The 24441-nt window shown below is 39.4% G+C and overlaps 1 long non-coding RNA gene across 1 annotated transcript in view; it reads left to right on the forward strand.

Annotated features, from left to right (window-relative positions):
* The first annotated feature begins 15265 nt into the window (after positions 1 to 15265).
* LOC307174638 overlaps positions 15266 to 24441 on the forward strand; it is a 109094-nt gene continuing 99918 nt past the window's right edge. The window contains exon 1 of the long non-coding RNA XR_013824016.1: positions 15266 to 15345. This is a non-coding gene — a long non-coding RNA (uncharacterized lncRNA). The remainder of the gene's footprint in view (positions 15346 to 24441) is intronic.

Here is a 24441-nt window from a genome sequence, read left to right on the forward strand (position 1 = left end):
ATCAGAACCATCACTTAGCCAGTCCCAATTCAAGTCCCCGGCCAATAAAAGTTCCCTATAGTTTAATCTGGACAAAAGAAACTTTAAAGATGATAAAGCCTCCCTGGAGGCTGATGGAGGTCAATAACACCCCACAACAGTTATTGAAAGGGACTTAAATATCTCAACATTTAAGGCCCAAAACTCCATTTGCTTACAAAAAGACTCAGACAGAACAACTGATGCACCAAATCTTGACTTAACATAGATAGCTACGCCACCACCTTTCTTCGGCCTGTCACTGCGAAAAACATTATACCCATGCACATTTATATCTTCATTAGTAATTGATTTCGTCAACCATGTTTCCGAAATTATCACTATGTCTGCATCTGTAGATTCAATCCAAATTCTAACCATGTCCATTTTGGGTAGTAAACTGCGAACATTAAGATGAACAAACTTAAGTCCAGGCATTGATTTAAATTCAGCAGGGGTCAAAACACATTGCAAACAGGGGCCAGGATTGGGCTGCACATTTCCAGATAGAAGTAGGAGTAGTGTAATAATCAATCTGCATTTCACAGATTCTATGTATAGTGGCTTGTGCAAAGGTCAATTTCTAAGCAGCTGCAAAATTTTGATTGTGGTTTTTTTTTTTTACTCTCATGTCAATTTATTTTCTTTACTAATCAGTATTTTTTTTTTCGTAAATTTGCAATGCCTTTCTTTGGCCTTAATTGGGGTAATTAAAAAAGATCCCATCTGTTCAAACTCATCCAACTTCTCCTGAGTGTTTACATCTGCTCACGACGACTCAGCCACATTTACCCTCAACACAGCTTATTACTAACCAGGCTGACTTGATTTCTGTCAGACGTCTACAGAAGTTAATGTTGAGAATTAACAGGTGTTTAACTCTAATATGTTTCATTTGAAGTCACCATAACAGTGATTAGTGTTCCCATTAGTTGGGATCTTAACTCTTATTATATATTTCGTCATTTTTTGGCTGCTTTAACAGTGTGTTTGTTAATCACATATGCAGCAGCAAAGGAAGCTAAAGTGAAATGTGATCAGGTGATGATTGTTACCTGTTGATGCGTTTATAATCATCACAAAATAACCTGATTTACAGATGTCTTTTGAACCTAACCAGATCTAACAATTTTATTGAACTAATAATACATTTATGACATGATCACTGCAGCAATCAGATTTTAACAATCACGAGTGTATAAAAAAAAGGTTTTTAGTGTTATGGTGACACACAGACATTGCTGAGATTCATACGCTGATTGTTGATATCTGTGTGTGTCTTAGGAGATTAAATTTGTATGCTCACGTTCATTAAAATCCTCTAAATTATTGCTGTAGTATTGGTGGATCTATTGCAACGAGACATCATTGTAATGGAGGTTAAATATAATAATTGCACACCTGAATTGTTGAAAGTGAATTGTAAAAGTGACTTGTTCATATAATTGACAATGATTCAAGCTACTTCATGATGAATTTAAAACCATCAGCAGGTAACCAACAAAGGTGACCTGATTTCATTTCACTTTGGCTTTCTTTGCTATTGCAAATGTGCTTGTCCTACACACACTATCACAGCAACCAAAATAGACATAAGGGCAAAAAATTGTGAAGAGCCTAACTAATGGAAACACTAATCACTGTTATGGTGACTTCACATGAAACGTTAATTCCCAATAAGAACTTTCGTAGACGTCTGACAGAAAAAAAGTCAGTCTGGTTAGTAATAAGTGAAGCTGGTAATGCTGTTTGTGGAGTTGTTTAATCCTCCTCTGCTGAGATATTCACAGATTTAATGTCTTCTTTTCTCTTCAGTTGATTTCATCTAAGGCTCTGAAGTCAGTTGTAGTTCTTGTGTTTCTGCTCGTCTCTTTTTCTGTTCTCTTCTTTCCTTCAGTGATTCTGCTTGTTAATTAATTAATTAATTAATTAATTAAGTTTTAATGTTAATCAAACAAAGGACAAATAAATTACTCAATGCTCTTGACTAAATAGGCTACCCTTTTCAACTTTACAACAAAATATCTATCTATATAATTTATACAGTAATGAATATGCAGTGCATTAAATATATATTTGATGAATAAATTGTTTAAATTTAATAAACAACTAATATGATTGATATTATTTTGGTTTCTCTACCAATACATTTGAAAATTACAAATGCATGAATTAAAAATTAATTGAAAATTAAAAATACAGTTATCGGTGAGTACCAAAAATGAAAGTATAGGTATCAGACTCGATCTGGAAAAAGTGGTATCGGGACATGTCTTCTTTTCTCTTCAGTTGATTTCATCTAAGACTGTGGCTGAAGTCAGTTGTAGTTCTTGTGTTTCTGCTCGTCTCTTTTTCTGTTCTCTTCTTTCCTTCAGTGATTCTGCTTGTTAACAGGCTTATTAAGGCTGAGATGAGTCCATATTTCATATACACAGACTTTGTGGCTCAAATAAGGTCCAGTTCTGGTTTATTTCTTTGCTCTTGGCTGACATGTGGCATTGCTATGGCCTGCTTGTGGCCCAGATCTGGCAAACAGGAGTGGGCCACCCAAGGGCCGTCATTCCACGCTGCATGTGGGCCAGATCCGCATTCCACAAGTGCCAGATGTGGGCCGGATCCGGGCCGAAATAATGTTGCTATCTGGGTTCTATTGCAAGAAAACAATATCCACTTTTGTTGAGTCGGAAAATTAGTAAACTATTTTATTTCTAATTGTGCTGAAAATTGTTTCACCTGATTATCTTTGTTTCTGTCTTTCTTTGCAACAAATTATGTTTTGGTTAACACTGCTGCAAAGACCAGAAACACACATAAAAGCCTTTGAAAACATCAACTACTAAACCTCTGTTTATTCTCCAAAAAAAGAAAAAAAAAGAAAGAAAAAAGAAGATCTTGGGATATTTATTGTCTTCTTTTATTTGCAGTTGATTTCAGGCTGTGTGGCTTTAAGTCAGTTGTAATTGTTGTGTTTCATTTTCTGAGTGCAAGCATGATGTTGAACCAGCATCACATTGTAACATTGACTCATGTCATCACCATTTATTTATGAATGAAAAAAAAAAAAAAATCAACATTAATTGCTGGAGATTTAAAAGAGAAAAATGACCAGACTATAAAAAATAGCTTATAAATCACTTGTTATGCTATATTTTCACCCAATATTGGATTCAATCTTTTTGTCAACTTGTTCTCTTTCAATTAGGACTGGTTTTATATTTCTATTTGCATCTGATTAATCATAGGCCTCATTTATTTGAGAGTAGGCATCTACATTTTTGATAAAAAATAACATTATTTTTGAATCATTTTGGAAATATTAAAAAAAATCTGAAGAAAATTGGCACTGTTGATCACACTAGTCTACTTTAATTTTTCACCAGGAATTTTGTTTTGAATAACTTTTATTTTGTACTAAATGGCACATTGTCACACTTGTGGTGTTCCCGGACAAAAATGACCGGCCTACAAAAAATAGCTTATAAATCACTTGTTATGCTATATTATCACCCAATATTGGATTCAATCTTTTTGTCAACTTGTTTTCTTTCAATTAGGACTGGTTTTATATTTCTATTTGCATCTGTTTAATCATAGGCCTCATTTATTTGAGAGTAGGCATCTCAATTTTTGAGTAAAAAAACATTATTTTTGAATAATTTTAGAAATATTGGAACAAGCTTTTAGCTTTTAGAACAAGCCTGACCTGACCTGAATCTTTATGTGACCTATGAGTCGTGCAGTGATGTGTTGATTCAGGGAAGATAAAGGTGGATTTTGCCCTTGAGCAAAACATTTGCATTGGTTCAGGAAGATCAACACTGTAATACATACATTGTGGTCCATATGCATCAGTGGAAAACATTATTTTCCTTATAAGGAATAGGAAAACTGTACACCAGGGATGGGCAACTGCGGTCCTGGAGGGCCATTGTCCTGCAGAGTTTAGCTCAAACCCTGATAAACTCTCCTGTCTGTAGCTTTCTAGTAATCCTGAAGACATTGGTTAGCTGGTTCAGGTTTATTTGATTAGGGTCCCAGAAAGATAGCAACCATCAAAACAATGTTAAATCAATGTTAATGTGTACTTTTTGACTCAACATCACTTTTGCTCCCACAATTAATGTAGATTTTTTTTAAGATTTCAGTTGCAGTTGATTTCAGGCTGTGTGGCTTTAAGTCAGTTATAGTTGTTGTGTTTCATTTTCTGAGAGTGCAAACATGACATTGAACCAACATCACATTTTAACATTGACTCAATGCCATTACCATTGATTTATGGATGAAAAAAAAAAAAAAAAAATCAACATTAATTGCTGGAGATTTAAAAGATATGTTGATTCAGTACAGTTAACATTGACACATTAACATTATGTTGATGGTTGATATATATCTTGGACTCTAATCAAACACACCTGAACCAGCTAACCAATGTCTTCAGGATTACTAGAAAGCTACAGACAGGAGAGTTTATCAGGGTTGGAGCTGAACTCTGCAGGACAGTGGCCCTCCAGGACCGCATTTGCCCCTCCCTGCCATATACTGATTGGCTTCATCACTGTCTCCTCTCCACCAGTAAGCTGGTGTGTGGTGGGCGTTCTGGCGCAATATGGCTGCCGTCGCATCATCCAGGTGATGCTGCACATTGGTGGTGGTTGAGGAGATTCTCCCCTTCCATATGTAAAGTGCTATATAAATGTAACAAATTATTAATTATTATGAAGATCTTCCTCACGTACAACACGGGAGTCCATGCTAGTGCAGCTTGTGAACAAACCTTTAGCATATGAAAAGACCATCTTTCCAATAAAAATTTTGAAAAGCTTCTAGGCTATTGTGTCGCGTGATTAAACACCTCTTGTTAAAAGGATCGGGGTCTAGCCTGGCCACCTCTTGATAGGTGGTGGCAGAAACTTGTTTCCATGGAGAGATATCTCTTATAGACACACACACACACATCAAATGTTACTGTGGTTTGAGCTGAGTTGAGTTTTAAATTAACAGTTTGTCCTGCAAATATACCCACGTCTAAATTGAGCATTCCAATGCAAACACAGGTGCGTACGCATACGTACAGATACAGATGAACATACACATACTCTCGACACATGGTTTTGTTATTTGTGGAAGTTTTTTGTTTGTTTGTTTTTGTGACCATATGGATGAACAGTTGTTGAATAAACATTTGAACTGAACAATTATGCCTCTATCTGTTTGACTGACCATTTAATTGATCACTGAGATAGCATTGATGAAGTTAGTTCAATTTAAAAAGGTTAAAAAAAAAAAAAAAATAGCTTAGATGTAGTAAACCACTTTTGCCATGTTGCTGTAGCTTAGCTCGCTAAATTTATTTCCCAGGGTGGTAGCTTCAATGTAGTGAAGCTTAACTTAATGTAGAGTAACTGCTAGCTTAGCTAACTAAATTTTTCAAGTAGCTTGCCCAGCACTGGTCATACGTCTACAGAAGTTCTTATTGAGAATTAAAAGAGGTTTAACACTATTAATTCATGTTGATGTTTGATGGGACGTAAGATTTGATTGAAGTCACCATTATGATGATTAGTGTTTTGTCTAGTTGGGCTCTTGGCCATTGACTTTCATTCTATACAATTTATTTCAAAGACTGCTGACACATTTTTGTGCTCTTAAAGAAAGAATTTCATAAACAAATAGATCAGTTAAAAATGCTTATTTTAATGATGGACAAATAAAAAGTTGGCAAATCCAGGATAATATGAAATGTTTAACTAAATGAATGTAGCAATTGCCTTAGAAAATCACTGTAATGCATTGCTACTAAGTGAACAGTTTATTTATTCTCGATTCAATTAACCTTTATTGTCATTGCATGAAATATACCAAAAATAGCTTGCAAACTTCACAAATAGAACACAGTAAGTGTACAGTGACACATACCATACAACAATTCAGCTGAAATAAGATATTACTGAAATTAAATATTGCAGCACCTCCATATACAATTATTGCATTTCATTGGGAATTTTTACAAACATCAACACTCATCATTAGGGTTGGGTATTGGTTGGGTTTTATCCGATACCAGTAACTACTCTGTATTTTTTAAATGGTTCCGGTACTTAAACGGTTCTTGAACCGGTACTTAAGAAAACGAAACCTCACACACTTTATCAAAAAAAGAATATGTGTGTGTGTGTGTGTGTGTGTGTGTGTGTGTGTGTGTGTGTGTGTGTGTGTGTGTGTGTGTGTGTGTCCAAACTGGACACAATATTAACTGAAATCTTTAAAGATTTTCTGATTTTTGATTAAATTAAAAAATGCGCCGTTTAATAGGCTACTGATGTAGCCTAAAACACTTTAGTTAAGATCAAAATTTTGTCTTCTCATATTATGACTTATACTTTAAAACAGAAATATCTGACACTGAGCAGAAATATTTAACACACACAGTAAAGCCTCATATAAATATACTTGATATACTTCATACTTGATATGCAAAATTTGCAGTTGGCATTAAAATACTAGACTTACCCGAAGAGGAACGGCTGCTATCATCATTTGTGAGGTCCATCACGACACTGGAAACTGAACTGGAAACCCATGCGAATCGGCCATGTCTGTAATTTGTAAAGTAAAAATTCCCCCACAAATGACCTACCATATTTCGCCGAACACAGAGGTCCTGTGATGATATTAGTCCCATGCAAATCAGCATCTCTGTGATTTGGAGGGTTTGTATATAATTTTTTCAAGGTTTTTGTTTCCTGTGCGCTTTTTATCCATCTTTCGCGAAGAATGGAGGCTGCGTTGGACTGTTTTGATAATATTTTTGGTGCTGGGTCATATCACTGTACACTATTCAATTTGCAGAAAGAGAAAGCTGAAAACCATCAGAAGACAAAAAGAATGATTAGATGGAGATGGATGACATGTGTAGCAGCATGCGGTAAAGAACATTATTCTGTTTATGATATATCATGCAACTAACGACAAGACATTTCCAAGCAATAGCCTATTGACATCATATCGGAGAAGTCAGTAAATTCAAGTAAAATCACAGGCTTCGCTTATCCCGTGCGATTGCGCCACATGAAATTCAGATGTGGAGGGGTAATTTCTAAATCACATGTGGTCCCCATAATACTAATCCAGTGCGAATAGGGCTTTTGATGAAATAAACTGAAAAGACATGAAATCTCTCTTATTACAAACCAGTTTTACCTTATTTCTGTCATTTATCTTCAGAAGTTCTTTTTGAGAATTAATAGAGTTTTAGATGTTTTATTGAAAATGTTTGGTCGCCATTATGGTCATCAGTGTTTCCTTTAGTTGGGCAGTTTGGCATTATATTTTTTACGTTAGTTGTTGTCTTTGTAACAGTGTTTACCAAAACACATAATTTGTTGCAAAGGAAACCATAAACAAAGATGATCAGGTGATTTATATTTCATCATCATAAAGAAAATTGTTTGACAAATGTCATCACTGACCTAAAGAGGTTACTTGTTAATAGTTTAATTTTGCCAAAGATCAAACATTACAAATTTTCTAAATACTTTGTGAGAAAAGAAAACATATCGATCACAAGTTCAGTATGGAGTACCACAAGGCTCAGAACTAGGACCATTGCTGTTCACTCTGTACATCATACCCTTGGGAGATATCAATTGGAAGCTTGGCATATTGTATTTAAATCATTATATGAATGTACAGTTATTTGTTATATGAGTACAATGCTTTCTCTTATAGTTACCCTCACTAAACAAAGAGTGTGATGTTTACAGAGAAATGGAAACCTCTTCTAAATAATATAGTTTGAATAATGATAGATGGTGGAAGAACTTCTGTGGTGTAGTGAAATGCCTTCTGCTTTAACGTTCATGTGGCCGTATTTACATATTTCTTTTTTGTCGTGTCACGCGATCACGCTATTTCAAAAGGATAACCACAAAACTTAAACAACATAAGCATGAGCCTGTTGTGAAATGAATACCCTTTCTGTGCAAAGTTATATGTAATCCCACATGAAAAAATACTATAATAGATTTTAGTAAAATTACTCTAGTAAATACTATAATGTTTTTGCGCCATACACAGCAAAATCCCCAGTGCTAAATTAACACTCAGAGTGTTGACATATTAAATAAATATAATTCAGTGTCTATTTCAATGTGCCGCACATTTCCATGTTGTATAATGCTCTTTTCACATAACTAAATGTTCTCTAATCCAGCCTGTTACATTTTTTAATTAGGCTAATGAAATTAACATTTGACTACTCTGCCAATAGAGGCTGGACCTGCACCACCACTGATAGATGAAGCAGAGATACACAATATTGGACGAATATTAAAATCCAACAGGAAAAAGAATTATTGTTGCAAGGAAATAAAGATGATCAAATAAATTGTGAATAATTTGTGTATTTAACAGCTGTGGTGGTTACAGCATATATCTCTACCCTATCTGGCATCCTCCCATCCTATACAGTAATCTGCTTCATTTTCAGAAGGTGCGATGATGGAAATATGTGTGTCATCAATGCATACAACCACACTGGATATCCTAAAGGAAATTCTAATTATTCGGTTACTTTCAGAGGTCACAGCAAGATGTTATCAAGTGAATGTCATTTATCAGATTATCCTCATTTAAGCAGATTTCTCCACCACTGACCTGCAATCCTGTGAATCTATTCTCTGATGGATCTCATGGGTTTGTGTCCAGGAAACAACACAAAAACTCTCAGAAGGAGCGTGAGAGCGAGGCACACTTTCCTTCCTGCTCTGATACAGTGGCCTTACTAATGTGCTCTGCATCTCCCATATTATATAAAAATGTGCAATGAATGAATGAACTGCACTACAAAAAAAAAATGCTTTTCTTACTTAGCCTTTTTGCCTTGTTGTTTCCAGTCAAAATATCTAAAAATTCTTAAATCAAGATGATGATGATGATGATGATGATGATGAATTTTATTTATAGTGCACTATACATTTGACATCAAATCTCAAAGTGCTACAAGGATCAAACAAATAAAAACAAAAAACAAAAAAAAACTAAAACAAATACACAGACACTTAAAAAAGATGCATACTACATAAGAAAAACTCTGGGTTTTCACTGTTATGCTGATGATACTCAGCTCTATATTTCTTCACACCCTGACGAAACTTACCAATACACAAAAATAATGGAATATATAGTTGATATAAAAACTGGATGACTAGTAATTTCCTACTTCTTAACTCTGAAAAAAAAAGAAAAGAAAAAAAAAACAGGAAGTGATTGACCAGAAATAAGGAAAAAGGCCATGTATTTAAATCATGATATGAATGTACAGTTATTTGTTATATGAGTACAATGCTTTCTCTTATAGTTAACCTCACTAAACAGTGAGTGTGATGTTTAAAGAGAAATTGAAACCTCTTCTAAATAATATAGTTTGAATAATGATAGATGGTGGAAAAACTTCTGTGGTGTAGTGAAATGCCCATTTGTTTGCTTCTCATTTTATTTACATTATGTATTTATTTTTACATCCTTCTGCTTTAACATTCATGCTGGCTGTATTTACATATTTCTTTTTTGTCATGTCATGCGATCACACTATTTCAAAAGAATAACCACAAAACTTAAACAAGATAAGCATGAGCCTGTTGTGAAATGAATAGCCTTTCTGTGCAAAGTTATATGTAATCACACATGAAAAAATACTATAATATATTATAGTAAAATTACTCTAGTAAATACTATAATGTTTTTGAACCATACACAGCAAAATCCCCAGTGTTAAATTAACACTCAGAGTATTATTAGTAACACTGAAGCAGTGTTAAAGTGTGTTCCTCTTTCTTTCAGTAATTCTGCTTGTTAACAGCAGGTGTTCATCAGTGTCTGAATTAACTCACTTGTTTTTATTCACTCAGTCAAGTGGACAATATTAGTGAACTAATGTTAATGTTAACCAAAATAAGTTTTCACCACTAGATGGCGGGCCAGAACATAGTCAAAGGATAATTTAAGAAATTAATTGATGAAAAATGCAACTAGAAATGCCCGTGACAGACTGTTACAGTGTCTTTTGTAACTGGTAGTGAGCTGTTACTCTGTGTTGAATCCTGTAGTAGGACAATCATTAACAAAAAGCCACATTTGTGTGGCAGTTTCCGGGTTTTACACTGGATAAATTAATAAAGCAGTAGTGACTAGGGATGAGTCAGGATTTTCGAATATTTGATTAGTTGATTTAATTATAGAAAATCGAATAGGTTGTGCGATTATTGTCTTAAAAATCCCCATGTTTTCAGTGCTGATGCGGTGGTGACTTGCTCATGTAACCAGAGTGTGGCGCTGCCAATAACGTACATAAAAGCTGTCACAAAGAACCAGCAAAAGTAATGATTATGAATGTTTCAAATATAGCAAGGAAACATTACGGTGAGTTTCGGTTAATTTATGAGACGAGCTCCAGTACACGTGCAATGCAAGTGATCGCACCAGCCCATCCTGATTATATTGTCTGCTATATTTGCTTCTTCTATAAATCCAGACAATTGGTTGATGAAAATGGCTTTCTACAAAACAAAACTTAATGAAGTGGGCAACATCTCGTCAGACCCACATGTCTCCCGATATATGGTAGCCTTGAAATCCAGAACTAAATCTGAAAGATTAATGGTCTGGTATCGATTAATGAAAATCGGCCAGCTCGAGGGGCGGCACCAAGCATGCATTTGAAAATCTCACTGCACGCAATTGGATAACACTACGACCAATCACAACAAGCCCCATACGCTTAGCTACCAGGGGAGCTAACTGGTAGATTAGACTCTCACCGTATCCGGTCGGCAAAACAGCAAAAACGCCCTTCTTGCAAAGCAACAATTCGAGCTCTGTCTTCTGTTCCTCTTTTAGATAAAAAGCCAAGTCTAACTTGCTCATTGTAGCGGCCAAAGCCGTTTCAAACAACTGGTGTTCATCCATAGCCATCTTGCAATGGTTACTAATGACTTTGACGTCACAGCGCTGTCGTCATCTGTTTAGCTCGCCTCTGGCCCGCCCAATATCAGATAACCTGATGTGATTGGTGCAGCTCAGATACAAGGGCATATTTAATGAGCATCATTACTCGACGCCAGAGTAAACTCGCTGAGCAAATTCAACTTGTGCTCTCGCAAGAACTCTGGATTTCCAGGATAGGTATATTGCGCATCTTGCAACACATTCCGCCTTCTAAAAACACACATTATGTGGGAGATGTGGAATGGATAAAAAAAAATAAAAAATAAAAATAATAATAATAATAATTTTCTCTTTGCATATTGTGAATAATAAATGTGTATCATTTGAATTTGCTTGTTATACAACAAAATCCCCAGTGTTAAATTAACACTGCTCAGTGTTTATATAATCCACACTCAGAGTGTTATAAGTAACACTGAAGCAGTGTTAAAGTTAATGAGATAATTAAGTGATTAATTTAGTGATGATTGAGCATTATTGAAGACACCTGATGTTAACAAGCAGAGTCACTGCTATAAATCTCAATAAATAAATCACCATTATGGTGATCTGTGTTTGTTTAAGTTGGCCTCATGACATTTAAATTATTAAAGGCAGGGTAGGTAGGATTTTTCTAAAAAAAAAACATTCCAAATTTGTTTAAACTGTCTTTATATACCAATACATAATTAAAATGTAAGTACTCTGAAAAAGAAAGTATAAAAATCGAGTGTCTGTAGACCTCTCACGACTGTTGTAAACACAGCTCATTATTTCCATTCACTCCACCCTCTCCCTTCTGGGCTCCTTCCAAAGCCACACCCCCAAAACACATGAACGCGCGCCGCCAAACGCTCAGGCTCAGCTGGAAGACGCATTTATTTACCTGAGACGAGTGGAGAGGAAGGAGCGCAGTGCATGCAGTGACATCATGTCAGAATCACATGTAATAAAATACCTAACTTTATCACTATGAATATAAACAAATATGATGGCTTTTAGTACTCACTATCAAGCTAGCATATCGATACTGGTAAAGTTTAAAATATATTTTGTTTGATTCGGTAACGAGCTATATATAGGCTATAGGTAACGAGCTATATTTATAAGGCAAAGCTAGGTTGCATTGATACACGTTTTTCCATTACCATCAGTTACACTGTGATGAAGGTGAATTTCGTGTAAGAGTCATAACATATACGGTGTTTTGCATGTAAGAGTTTCCATGATGAAAACATTGTTGACTCTGATGAGGACTAACGTTACACACAAGTACCGCATCGTCGGTTCGAGGACAGGTCCACTCCGGGGTCGAGGGCGAAGCAGAGGAGGTCGTTCAAGAGTGCGGGCAGGGTCCGAGGAAGTAGTTTAGCAAAGTAGCAAAGCTGGCATTGGTACTTTTTGCTGCATTTTCTCAGCCATTGTGCCGCAAACTCCTGCTTACTCGGTGTAGTGAGCTGAATATTTCCGGGAACGGTGACATGTGATGAGTGCACGCAGGTCAGCGCACGCAGTGGGGCGCGGGCACGAGACATGAAGACATCTGATTGGTTCTTTACACTCGGACCGAGTGGCAGTGATTGGTCAGAGTTTTTACTGTCCTGCAGCTGCTACAGAGGTCTGATTGTTTTCATTCCTTTTTCTGAACACATAATGTATTGACTACTCTCAGGATGGAAGGACCATTTCACCCAGTATAAAAAAAAGTGTTTCTGAACAGGATTACCTACCCTAGCTTTAACTTTAGATCTAATTTGGCTGTGCTAACTGACTTATAACAGCTAGATGAAACAAGAGAAAAGATGTTCTACCAGAAAGACTCGGGAGAATAAATACTGTGACAATTATCCATTTATTAACAACCCAGCAAGCAATAAAGTACTTTGGCATAGGCCCCGTCCGTAGCTCGCAATCTGAGGGTCCGGACTCTGCATATCCTGCCTGAAGATGAAGGCAGAGGCGCAGCCGACCCCCGTGAAGTATGGAAGGGACCATCCTGGTGGTGGTGATGGGGAGGATGGAGGGAAGAATTAGACTTGGAGGATGGTGGTGAATTGGAGCATCAGCATCTGCGAACTCAAACATGAGTAAGTACCGATCTTTTATACCACGAGTGTGATAATGTGATTGGATAGATGAAAGGTAAAGTGACATAACAATTAAGTCTTCCCGGCATAACTTTATGCTAAAGCTTTCATATCTGATGGTGTTTGTTGTGTTTTAAAGGAGCTGTATGTAGTTTTCAGCGACCTCTAGCGGTGATGTTTCAGATTGCAACCAATAAGTTTACAAGCGCGTGCTCTTACGCGTGCTCGAATTTATGAGCGAGCACTGTGGGTACCGGCCAGACTGAGACGCAACACACAAAGCATCCCACAACATGCTGGAAACTCAGGTAAACTCCCACTGCAACGTTACAATAATAGGCTACTTTTATCAGCTTGACGTTGAACTAATGCTCCATGCTCGTACCATGATAAGTTTGGAACCCTATCAACCGTGCCGAATTTTGCCACTGCAAGCACCACTTCACATTTTCTTCAGGAAATGTACATTCTAGGTTTGTAGATAAGGTTTCTCCATGATTCAAATGCCCTGCCGATGTTGATCCGTGTTTTTTACCCGAAGTTCATCTGATTCACGTCTGGCCTTACGAGCTTCAGCAGAAAAAAACCTTTTTTTTTTTTTTTATCAATATGTGGAGTTTGTGTTGGAGTCGGTGTTTTGCTGGGCGCAGGTCATTTCTTAGTGTTATCAGACATGTCATAAGTTGCATAAGTCATAAGTCCATGTCATAAGTTGCAGTGTCGTCGCTGTTGAGTACAAAGTCAGTAGGCTAGACGAGGCGAGAGGCTCGGGAGCGCGCATGCAGGTGACGTCACTGGCGGTAAATCCGACCCGGGACCTTCACATAAAAATAGGAATACTTGCTTTCAGAGGTAATAGCAAAAACCGCAAAGTGGATAATTTTAATGTGAGATTACAACCCCTTCACACACAGGCAATAAAAAAAGGATTTGTTTTGGTAAAAAAGCTACATACAACACCTTTAACTATTTTATTTATATTTTACAATCATTTGTCCTGAATCACTGAACTCATATAGAGCCTAATTTCTCAGTTAGGTTTATTTTATTGATTATAGCAGTACTGTTCTTGAACAGCATAATTTAACATTTACAGTGTAATCCAAATGATGTATTAGTTCATCATTTGGATTACACTGAGTTCAAAGCCAGATTAAAGACACATCTCTTTGACCTAGCATTCACATAATACATTATAGACTTCTATAATTTAATGTTAGACTGCATAGATTAGGTCAGCCGGAACCGGGAACACTTCCCATAAATCCTGATGTACTCATTACATTATGAGAAGAATAGCATCTACGCTAATTTTAGTGTCTGTGTTTATCCCGAGGTTTTCCTGCAGCCTGCCGGATCCAGGCCGTATCCAGATCTGATGAAGGACCTTCACCTGGACTGATGACAACGCAGTGCTGAAGTGCCAACTAGTCTCTCCCTATGGAGGATCCCTCTACCACTCTACAGATAAGGCGTTGTCGGGAAAATTCGTTTCGCGTTCCTACCCCAAAGCAACAAAATAAAATAAAATTCTTTATCAAAATTTATAAGGAAAGACAAGTACTTTGTTTAGGCTTGGCTTGTAGGGAATTCCAAACCTGCGTATATTCAAACGCACATAACTATAGAACCCATTCTAAATGCGCATGTGAACGCCATCAGCGTTTCTCACAGGTTCGCTTTAAAGTCTGTGTAGAGGGAATGGTGTCGTCTTAGCGGCCCCTAATTTAATAACAAATGATCGTTGCGACGGAAGCAAATCAATCAAAACTAACTTCAGATGGAAAATAACTTAACTCTGCTATAAAGCCAAAACAATCTGTTACCTTAAATTATACGCTTATCTCTGTAAAGCTGCTTTGAGGCAATCTATATTGTTAAAAGCGCTATATAAATGAAGATGACTTGACTTGACTATTAAAAATTGTTCAAATACAAAATAATTGCTATTTTTAGAGACAGACATCAAGATTCAGCCTGTGAATCTCATCAATGGTGACAAGTATAAAGTATGTTGTGCATTCAGTGCATTCTGGGTGCCACCAATCCCTAACCCTAACCACTCCTATGTAAATACCCCTGTTCCGCCACTGGTTGGGAGTGAGAATGTATGGCTCACTCACATTGTATAAATATGACCAAATGACTGACATCTGTTTAAGAGTGAATCCTCATCCTACAGCAGAAGTATCTCAGACACTCACACCACTATTGAACATGCACCTACACTGGCTAATATTATTTCTTGCCTCAATGGGTAAGTAATATTGTTTAATGGTAACACTTTACAATAAGGATGTATTTGTTAACATTAGTTAATGCATTAGGCATAAAAAATTACAACAATTTGCATTTTTAAATGAATAAATGATGAATAAATTATTCAATAACAAATAGGCTACACTTTTTAACAGTAACTTGTCACTACTTAGTGGCGAAACAATGTAATCGATAAATGCGTTATTTTAAGCTCCTAGTTTTTTCACAAGCTGATTTTGGTCGCTATCGTAGACATCAGTGTTCATATTTGAACTTTAAACTTTTATCCAAGTACTTCTATGATAATTTTAACTATTGCATCATAGAAATAAGACTGTTTGTGAAGCTGTTTCATGACAACTCTCTCCGGGTCAACGGCAGCGGCAACACAGATGTTGAGATATGATTTTGTCAAAGTTTAATAGACAGACAAACTGAAAGATCACGTGGGTGTTTGTATCAAGATCACAGTCTTTTAAAGATGAATCGTGCAGCTCAATTGTCTTCTCTCTCTCTCAGCATATGAGTAGCGTGAGGGCTTTTCGTGCTTTCAGTCTCACGTCGCTTCCACACGTCCACTTGGGATATTACGACACTCAACAATCATAGATAACGACACATTTCATCCTCTGTTGGAACGAAAGTGGCAAACTTCTGTCAACCTCATCTACAAGCAAGGACAAAAAAAGCAATTGAATTTGAGTTAATATCGATTCTGGAATAAAAAATCGATTTTAGAATCGTAATTAAAAAAAAATCACGATAGCTGGGTGAATCGTTTTTTTCTCCCAGCCCTACTAGATAATGTTCATTTATAAAATGTATCAGTATATGTATAATTTAACAGTATAGCCAGGTTAATAAATGCTGCAGAAGCACTGCCCAGACAGCAAACAACCATTGAAAAATTGTTAACTGCATTGAATCAACATCACTGTTGCACCCACAATTAATGATGAAATAATGTTGAACTTTCATGAAAAAAAATCTGATGTTGGTTCAACATAATTTTTGCAGTCTCAGAAAATGAAACAATAAATTACAACTGACTTAAAACCACAGCTTGAAATCAACTGAAGATAAAATACATCTAATCTCTCAAGATCTCAGCGAATGAGGTTAAACAACTCCAAAAACTACATTACTAGCTTCACTTATTATAACCCATTTGACTTTTATTTTTATTGTTAACAAAATCTCTTATTGAGAATTAACAGAGGTTTAACGCTGTTAATTCATTTTGATGTTTTGGAATGTAAGTTTTGTTTGGAGTCACCGTTATGGTGATTAGTGTTTCCTTTAGTTGGGCTCTTGACCATTGACTTCCTTTGAAATCATAATTGTTCAACAACTGTCAAGTTGTGATCTATTTTTTGTGCAATTCCCCACTTGAAAAGGACAGTCCCTCCACATGAAGATTTTAACTGGATTTCACTCAATAAACAGCCATGGAATCAGTTGTTTGTCTTTTATTTACCATGCTTTGGTTGGCACTAAACAGGTGAAAAACCTCAAAAGAGAGATGACAAATACAAGATTATTATTTGAGTTGACAGCCAAATTAAATAAACAAAATTATTCACATTCACCTCAGATAAACACATTACTGCTATTACAAGGTTTCCATTTTTATTCTAAACAGTATTTTCAAGTAAAAGTAAGTAAAGTAAAAGTCCTAACAAAGTCAACAAGGGTTTTCCATAGTATCATTTGCACTGCACTGCTTAAGTCAGTTGGGCCAAACATGGCCAATATGGTGCTTACCGGCTGTCCTTCACTGTTTTGTGGAGGGCTTGGTTTTGCACAGTCACCTTGATTACAAAGAAAGTTTCCTTGGTCTAATGGTGCCACAAATGCTCCTTTCACTGCGTTCTAAAGAAAGTAACAGAGCCAGGTCCTGGCACACTCAGATTGCCTCAGATTTGTCCCACCTGGTTCTCCACTGATTGAAGGAGGAGGAGTTTCACCACTGAGGAGCTCCCAGGCAGTTTGTCAGCACACCTCCCACTCGATCTTCCCACGGGAACCGATGGAAAGATCGTAAATCAGCACCTGCTTACTGCCGGTCAGTTCCGAGTTTGGTCCTCAACTGGTAGCAAGACAACCAGGCGTCGAACATCTCTGTGCAGGACTGTGGTTTGGGTAGCGTCTTTCAGGACTTTGGCCGATTGCCGGTTTAGTGCGGGTTTTGTGACAGGAAGGCAGGAGCTTTGGACCACTTTGACGTTCACGTCTCGAACAATGCCCTTAGCATCTGGATTGACGCTCACCACCCGTCCTAGCTTAAACTGGCCCCTCACTGCATTTTGGTCACACAACCAGACAATATCTCCGACAGCAACGTTGCGATGCAAAGTGTGCCATTTACTTCTCAGAAATAAGTTTGGGCCGGCAAGCTGGCTCCAAAACCTCCAGAACTTGTTGACCTGGTTCTGCATCTCTCTGAGTCTCTTGTAAGGGTAGTTCGCAAAGTCAAATGTTCTGATCTCACCGCTTGGAGAGGCTCGGCCCAGGAGAAGTGTGTTGGGTGACACATACTGCACGCTTTCCTCATGGCTCTGCACCCTGGCATCTATTGGGCATTCGTTGGCAAGGTTTGCAGCAAGTTGTAGTGTTGTCTGAAACTCGCTGTAGCTGAGGCCAGTGTTGTTGCCCAGGCTCTGCAGTGCTTTCTTGAGAATGCGGACAGCGGCTTCAGCAGCCCCATTGCGGTGAGGTGAGTCAGCAGGGTGAATTGTCCACTCCCATTTGGTACCTTTTTGAGCCGACATCTCTTCTATTGAAGTTCTATTCTGAGAATCCAGGAACTGGTACAGCTCTCTTAGGACAGGTTTGGCGCCGATGAAGTTTGTCCCCGGGTCAGACCAGATCTTTCTTGGGTGCCCTCTAATTGCAGTAAAGCGTTGGTAAGCCATCAAGAAGCTCTCTGTCGACATTGTGTTGACCAGGTCTGCATGAATTGCCCTACTGGCCATACAGCTGAAGACGACACCCCACACTTTCATTGAGACCCGTTTCTTGATGTCATCTTTGACAAGGTACGGTCCGAAGAGGTCGACTGTAGTGAACTCGAACGGGGCTGCAGGTGTGGCTCTTTCAGAAGGTAGGTCAGCCATTACCTGTTTGCACCTTCTTGCTCTTGACTTTTTGCAGAAAAGGCAGTTCTCCACTACTTTTTGGGCAATTTTTCTCCCTTGGATGACCCAGGCTTTCCTCCTCATTTTCAGCAGGGTTGCAGCCACACCTTCATGACCCTCATCGTGTGCCTCCCGTGCCAATAAAGTAGAGACCCATGCACTGAAAGGCAGAAGGGGAACTGCAGCGCCATCCTCCCTGAAGCCATGGATTCTCCCACCGCAGACTAGTAACCCAGATTCTGGCTCTCTGTACACAACCAAGCGGTCCATAGTGGTAACTGGGAACGTCACCCCCTCTTGAGCAGCAAGATAGATGTCTCTTATTGCCTCTTGACGTTCTGTAGCGGTGATAACTCCTTTTGTGGGAATTGCCTCCCACTTTGGGGTCTCGATGGACTTTATTGTAGATGTAAACTTTTTGGCGGCTCTCCAGATAAAAGCAACAGTCTTGATTAGACACTTTAGGCTACTAAAGCGCCTCTCATCCACCAAGTTTAGGACAGCTGCACCAGCAGGAAGTCGTCCCACAAGACTTGGCAGACTTCTTTTCGCTTGGGCTCTGGTGAGTGCTGCCACGAATGACTTCTTTTGCATATTGTTAATGCTTTCTCGAGCTGTCACAGACACATCTTTTGATGACATAATTGGCCACTCGCTCTCTGGAAGATGTAGAAACTCTGGCCCTTGCTGCCACTCTGAATGGGCATCAAGTTCCTTTGGCCCAGCTCCACGAGTGATAATGTCAGCTATGTTGAGTGGTCCAGGGATCCACCACCAGTCCTGTAGCCGTGTGCTCTCTTGGATCTCTCCAATTCTATTAGCGAAGAAAGTTTGAAATCCATAGCTTTCACGCTGGATAGCTCCAAGAACAGTCTGACTGTCTAACAAATGGTACCACCTTTTTATCTGGATCTGGGTATGCTGTTCAAAGTACTTTTTCAGGCGGCTAGCAAAGACTGCACCGCAAAGTTCTGCTTTGACCGCATCCCCCTTCTGGTCTAGAGGTGTCAGCTTTGCTTTTGACTCCACTAGTCGAATTGTTAATTGTTTGTTGCAGTTCCACCGCAGGTAGAGGACAGCACCATAGGAGCTTTCACTGCCATCTGAAAAAGTGACAGCGACTGGTTCAGTTGTTGCCGTTGGTGGAGTAAGGGCTCTTGGGAACCTTACTTTGCTTAGCTGGACGTACTCCTCAAAAATTCCAATTGCATCTTTGCGGAGCTCATCCGACAGAGGAAGGTCCCATGTGTCCTTGACCATGCTGCACTTTGGTTTTGCCTCTTGGAATGCCTTTCGGACCAAGATAGCCCCTTTTTGCTTTGATGGCGTTGTCAGGCCAACTGGATCGTATAAACCAGCAACTTGACTCAGCAGTTCACGTCTTGTCAGCGGGTCTGGTGTCTGTGCTCGTACTTCTTCTAGCAGCAAGTCTTGCCCAAGTCTCATCTTTTTCTTCCGCCTGGAGAAGTTGACCCTTACCATGACATGCAACATGTCTTCATCCACAATGTAGCCGAGACCGAGCGCCTTGTTGTCTTCCTCCTTAAGCTGGTTCGGCAGGACAACAATATTTGGTGATGCCTTTTCTCTTTCTCCTTTACCTTGGCCTGAGAAGACCCAAGGCTTCAGTGCAAACCCTCCTGCTTTTAGAATCAGCTCCACATTTTTTGTGATGACTTCAAGTCTTTCACGGCAGTTGTGGGATGTCAAGATGTCATCGACGTAGCTGTGCTCATGTAATACTTGGCATTCATCTGTGAGGTGGCTGAATTGAGGCAGGTTAGCCGTCTCCCTCATGGCAAGTTGTGCTATGCAACCTGCTGGCTTGTCCCCGATATTCACTCTGGTTATGGCGTATTGTTCTAGTTCGTCGCCCTCTGAATCACGCCACAAGAACCGGTGTAGATGGACTTCCCTCTCCTCGAGCCACACAGAATTGTACATTTTCCTAATGTCTCCTAGAGCGGCGAAGGAGCCTTGGCGGAACTTGAGGAGGACAGCTCGAATCGGGTTGAGAACGTCAGGGCCTTTCATCAGAAGGTCATTGAGACTTTGGCCTTTGTACTTCTGACTGCTGTTCCAGACAAGTCTTACTGGAGTTGTAACAGAGTGGGGGTTGGGTGCGATAAGATGACTAATATACCAGACAGGTCCATTCCAGTTGGTTAGATCCTCTTTGGTCAGTTTTTTTGCAGCCCGACGGTCAACCATTTCGTGGACTTGAGCGCTATAGGCTTTTTTCCACTGTGGTTCTTTGGCGAGCTGTTTCTCTGTTCTAAGGAAGGTTGCTTCCACTGCTTTTCTGTTGTTTGGCAATGTAGATGGGTCCATGAGCCATGGATATCTTGCATGCCAGTGTGGACTATCACTGTGGTCATCAGCACCAACATAAGTCAGGCCACCCTTTACAACTTCCAGCTCCCTTTCTTCAGCCAGAGTCATTTCTTTGCCACCAGGTTGACAACTGCCGCAGCGACATCCTCCACATTTTGGGGTGCAGGGGGCGCCAATGCTATCCCATCTCCACCACTCAATAAAATCCCGAGTGGTAACAGCAGAACAAGAAGACTTGATGGTAGGTTTGGCGCAGATATGTTCTTCATACATCAATGCTGCTGTTCTCATGGACCTGGCGAAGTGCGCTCTGGACTGGTGTGCTGTAACTGTAGCCTCTTCAAACAGACCAGGGTGTGTCCCTGCAATTGTCTTACCCAATGGCCCATCCCATAGTACAAGGTCCCCAACGGTGCGTATTTTCTGTGGGACCAGTCGCCCTTCCTTATGGCTTATCAAAAGCTGTATCTGTCTTGGTCTCACCAGTTCATTTTGGGGGACATCTGGAAAGAACTTTTGGAGTCTTTTGGCCGTCACATGTTTGTGGATCCTTGCAATGCTGTCCAAACCATAACAGAGGAGTTGGTGAGATCTGAAGTTGCCTTGCTCTGTGCGGACCCGGATCTTTAGGAGGTACCGTTTTGTGGTAACTTGAACTTTCATTCCTCCCACACCGTGGACAACAAGGGTTATGCCTTCACTTCTAAGGTTCAAACGATCAGCTGCATCATGAGTTATATAGTTTGTATCCGATGCCAGGTCGATCAAAGTCCCAACTTTTTGTCCTGCATTGGCCGTGACCTCTAAGAGCATCATGATGACTGGCCACTCCACTATTCCATTCTCTGCTAGAAGGCTGGGTTGGTTGGACACAAGAGAGGTTCTAGCTATAGTGTTGCAAAAGGCATTGCGACACTTCTCTGCAAGTTCAGGTGAAAGACTTTTAATGAACTCTTCTTGGGCTTGGGTGTAACGCTCTCTTGTGTCACCTCCCACTTTGCTGTTATTGTTGGACCTCTGGACGACATTCCCTTTGGACGTATCAGCTCTCGGGCAAAGGTAATAGTGGTGTTCTGCAGCACGCTGTTCTATGCAGTCTGGCCTCCTGCACAGAAACTCTGATTTACAGTAGTCACCTTCATTGTGAATCTCCAGGCATTTTTTGCAGGCTCCCAGCTTCCTGACAGCATCTCTTTTCTCTGACAGCTTAAGCGTGCGAAACTTTTGGCAGAAATATAGCCTTTTCTTATGCTTGCCATCTCCGCAGACCACACATCCTTGAGCCTGGTTGCTTAATTGGGTGGAGGTTCTGGTTCGAGCTTGACGAGGTTCAGATTTTGGTTTTGGTTCCTCTTCTCTCAGTTGGTCCAGCTTCTCATAGATGGCTTCTTGACCTTGAAGAAACTTGAGGAGGTAGTCAAATCGCTTATCTTCTTCAGCTTCATCACCTTTGCCAGCTACATGAAGAAGCCATTCCTTCTTCAGGCCATCAGGAAGTTTACTCTCTATTGTTTTTGTTACAAGAGGGTTCTTTATAGCACCGGTCTTGCCAAGCTCGTTCAGATCAACCAGGGCTTTTTCTACAGATTGAATGAGCTCAACAATCCTCCTGGGCTGGTTACCTTTAACTGCTTGGAGTCTTTGGAGCTCTTCTACTATCTCAAGGGCTATAGTGGTCTTATTTCCAAAGCGGTTCTCCAAGACCCGGAAAACCTCCTCAGCAGTTGTGTAAGTTGTAAGGCGGAGGTCTCGTATTGTCTTCTCATCCACACTGTCGAGAAGTTGGAACTTTTTAACCTCTTTGGATCCAGTAGGTTCTCCCTGCATCTGGAGTGCTTCCCAATCTTTTTTCCACCGGTGAAACTCTCGGCGGATGCCAGAAAACTTTGGGAGGGCAGCTGGCTTTAATTTAATCGTTGGTGTGGCCACACAACTGGTTGAAGTAGTACTCAATCTGCTGGTTCCTTCTCTGACATGTGCCCCTGTAAAGTCTGCTTGTCTTATTGTGAGTTTTGGCAGGATGGTTTCAAGGCCTTTGATACGACTCTGGAACTGTTGTTGCTCTGCTGGGGGGGCCCAGCACTTCCAATGCTTATGCACCTCCTTCGCAGCCTTCACAAGTTTCTCTAGTTGTCCGATCATGAAGAGATATGCATCTGGGTTTTTACTTGGGTCCACAGTTCCCACGTTTTCTGCTTGTGACTCTGCTGTTGTAATTGCTTGTGTCAGTTCATATTCCCCGAAATTGGCCCACAATGTCTTTTGTATGAGGTCCTTTAGCTCTTGCAGTTTTCTCTCACACTCATTGGCTGTTTTGACCAAGTCAGACTTTTGCTGCTCGCTCAACTCCTCTGCATCAGAGTTTTCTTCAATACATTGCCCCTCTACATCATCATTGGCTTCAAGGACTTTGCCAGCTTCTGCAGTGAGCTTCTTAAAAATGTCTCTGAGCTCCTCTTCTGACATCATTGTATGCATTCGTAGCACATTATTGGCCAGACGGGAAAACTGACGCTTTGCTGATGTCCTTGCGGTCTTTAGCTGCTCCAACAGTAATGAATCAGCCATTTCAATCACAACAGCAGGGCAGGAACAGTCTTTCTTTGTCTCTATGGACAAGTGTGGTCACTTTTCTGGTCCTTTTCCAGTCTTCAGTGGCGGTTTTTCACTGTCAAGTTGTGATCTATTTTTTGTGCAATTCCCCACTTGAAAAGGACAGTCCCTCCACATGAAGATTTTAACTGGATTTCACTCAATAAACAGCCATGGAATCAGTTGTTTGTCTTTTATTTACCATGCTTTGGTTGGCACTAAACAGGTGAAAAACCTCAAAAGAGAGATGACAAATACAAGATTATTATTTGAGTTGACAGCCAAATTAAATAAACAAAATTATTCACATTCACCTCAGATAAACACATTACTGCTATTACAAGGTTTCCATTTTTATTCTAAACAGTATTTTCAAGTAAAAGTAAGTAAAGTAAAAGTCCTAACAAAGTCAACAAGGGTTTTCCATAGTATCATTTGCACTGCACTGCTTAAGTCAGTTGGGCCAAACATGGCCAATATGGTGCTTACCGGCTGTCCTTCACTGTTTTGTGGAGGGCTTGGTTTTGCACAGTCACCTTGATTACAAAGAAAGTTTCCTTGGTCTAATGGTGCCACAAATGCTCCTTTCACTGCGTTCTAAAGAAAGTAACAGAGCCAGGTCCTGGCACACTCAGATTGCCTCAGATTTGTCCCACCTGGTTCTCCACTGATTGAAGGAGGAGGAGTTTCACCACTGAGGAGCTCCCAGGCAGTTTGTCAGCACAACAACAGTTGAAGTTTTTCAATAATATTGTTTGTGTGTTAGTGAAGAGTTTGATAAAGAAGATCAGTTGAAAATATTTGTCTTTCATGTTGATCAAATGTCAGGTATAAAGTCAAGAATATTAGTCAGTATGAATCATGGAAATGTTCTGTTGAGCAAATGCAGTTGTTATCTTAGAAAGTTGTTGTAAAGTATTAGCACTGGGACAAAGTGAACAGATTATTATAATAATTATATATTTTTTTAGGAATTGAGAAGTACATAGACATGATATACAGGACTTGCATTTAACTTATTTTGTTCATCA

Source organism: Squalius cephalus (genome assembly GCF_949319135.1).
Source record: "Squalius cephalus genome assembly, chromosome: 1".
Lineage (NCBI taxonomy): Eukaryota > Metazoa > Chordata > Actinopteri > Cypriniformes > Leuciscidae > Squalius > Squalius cephalus.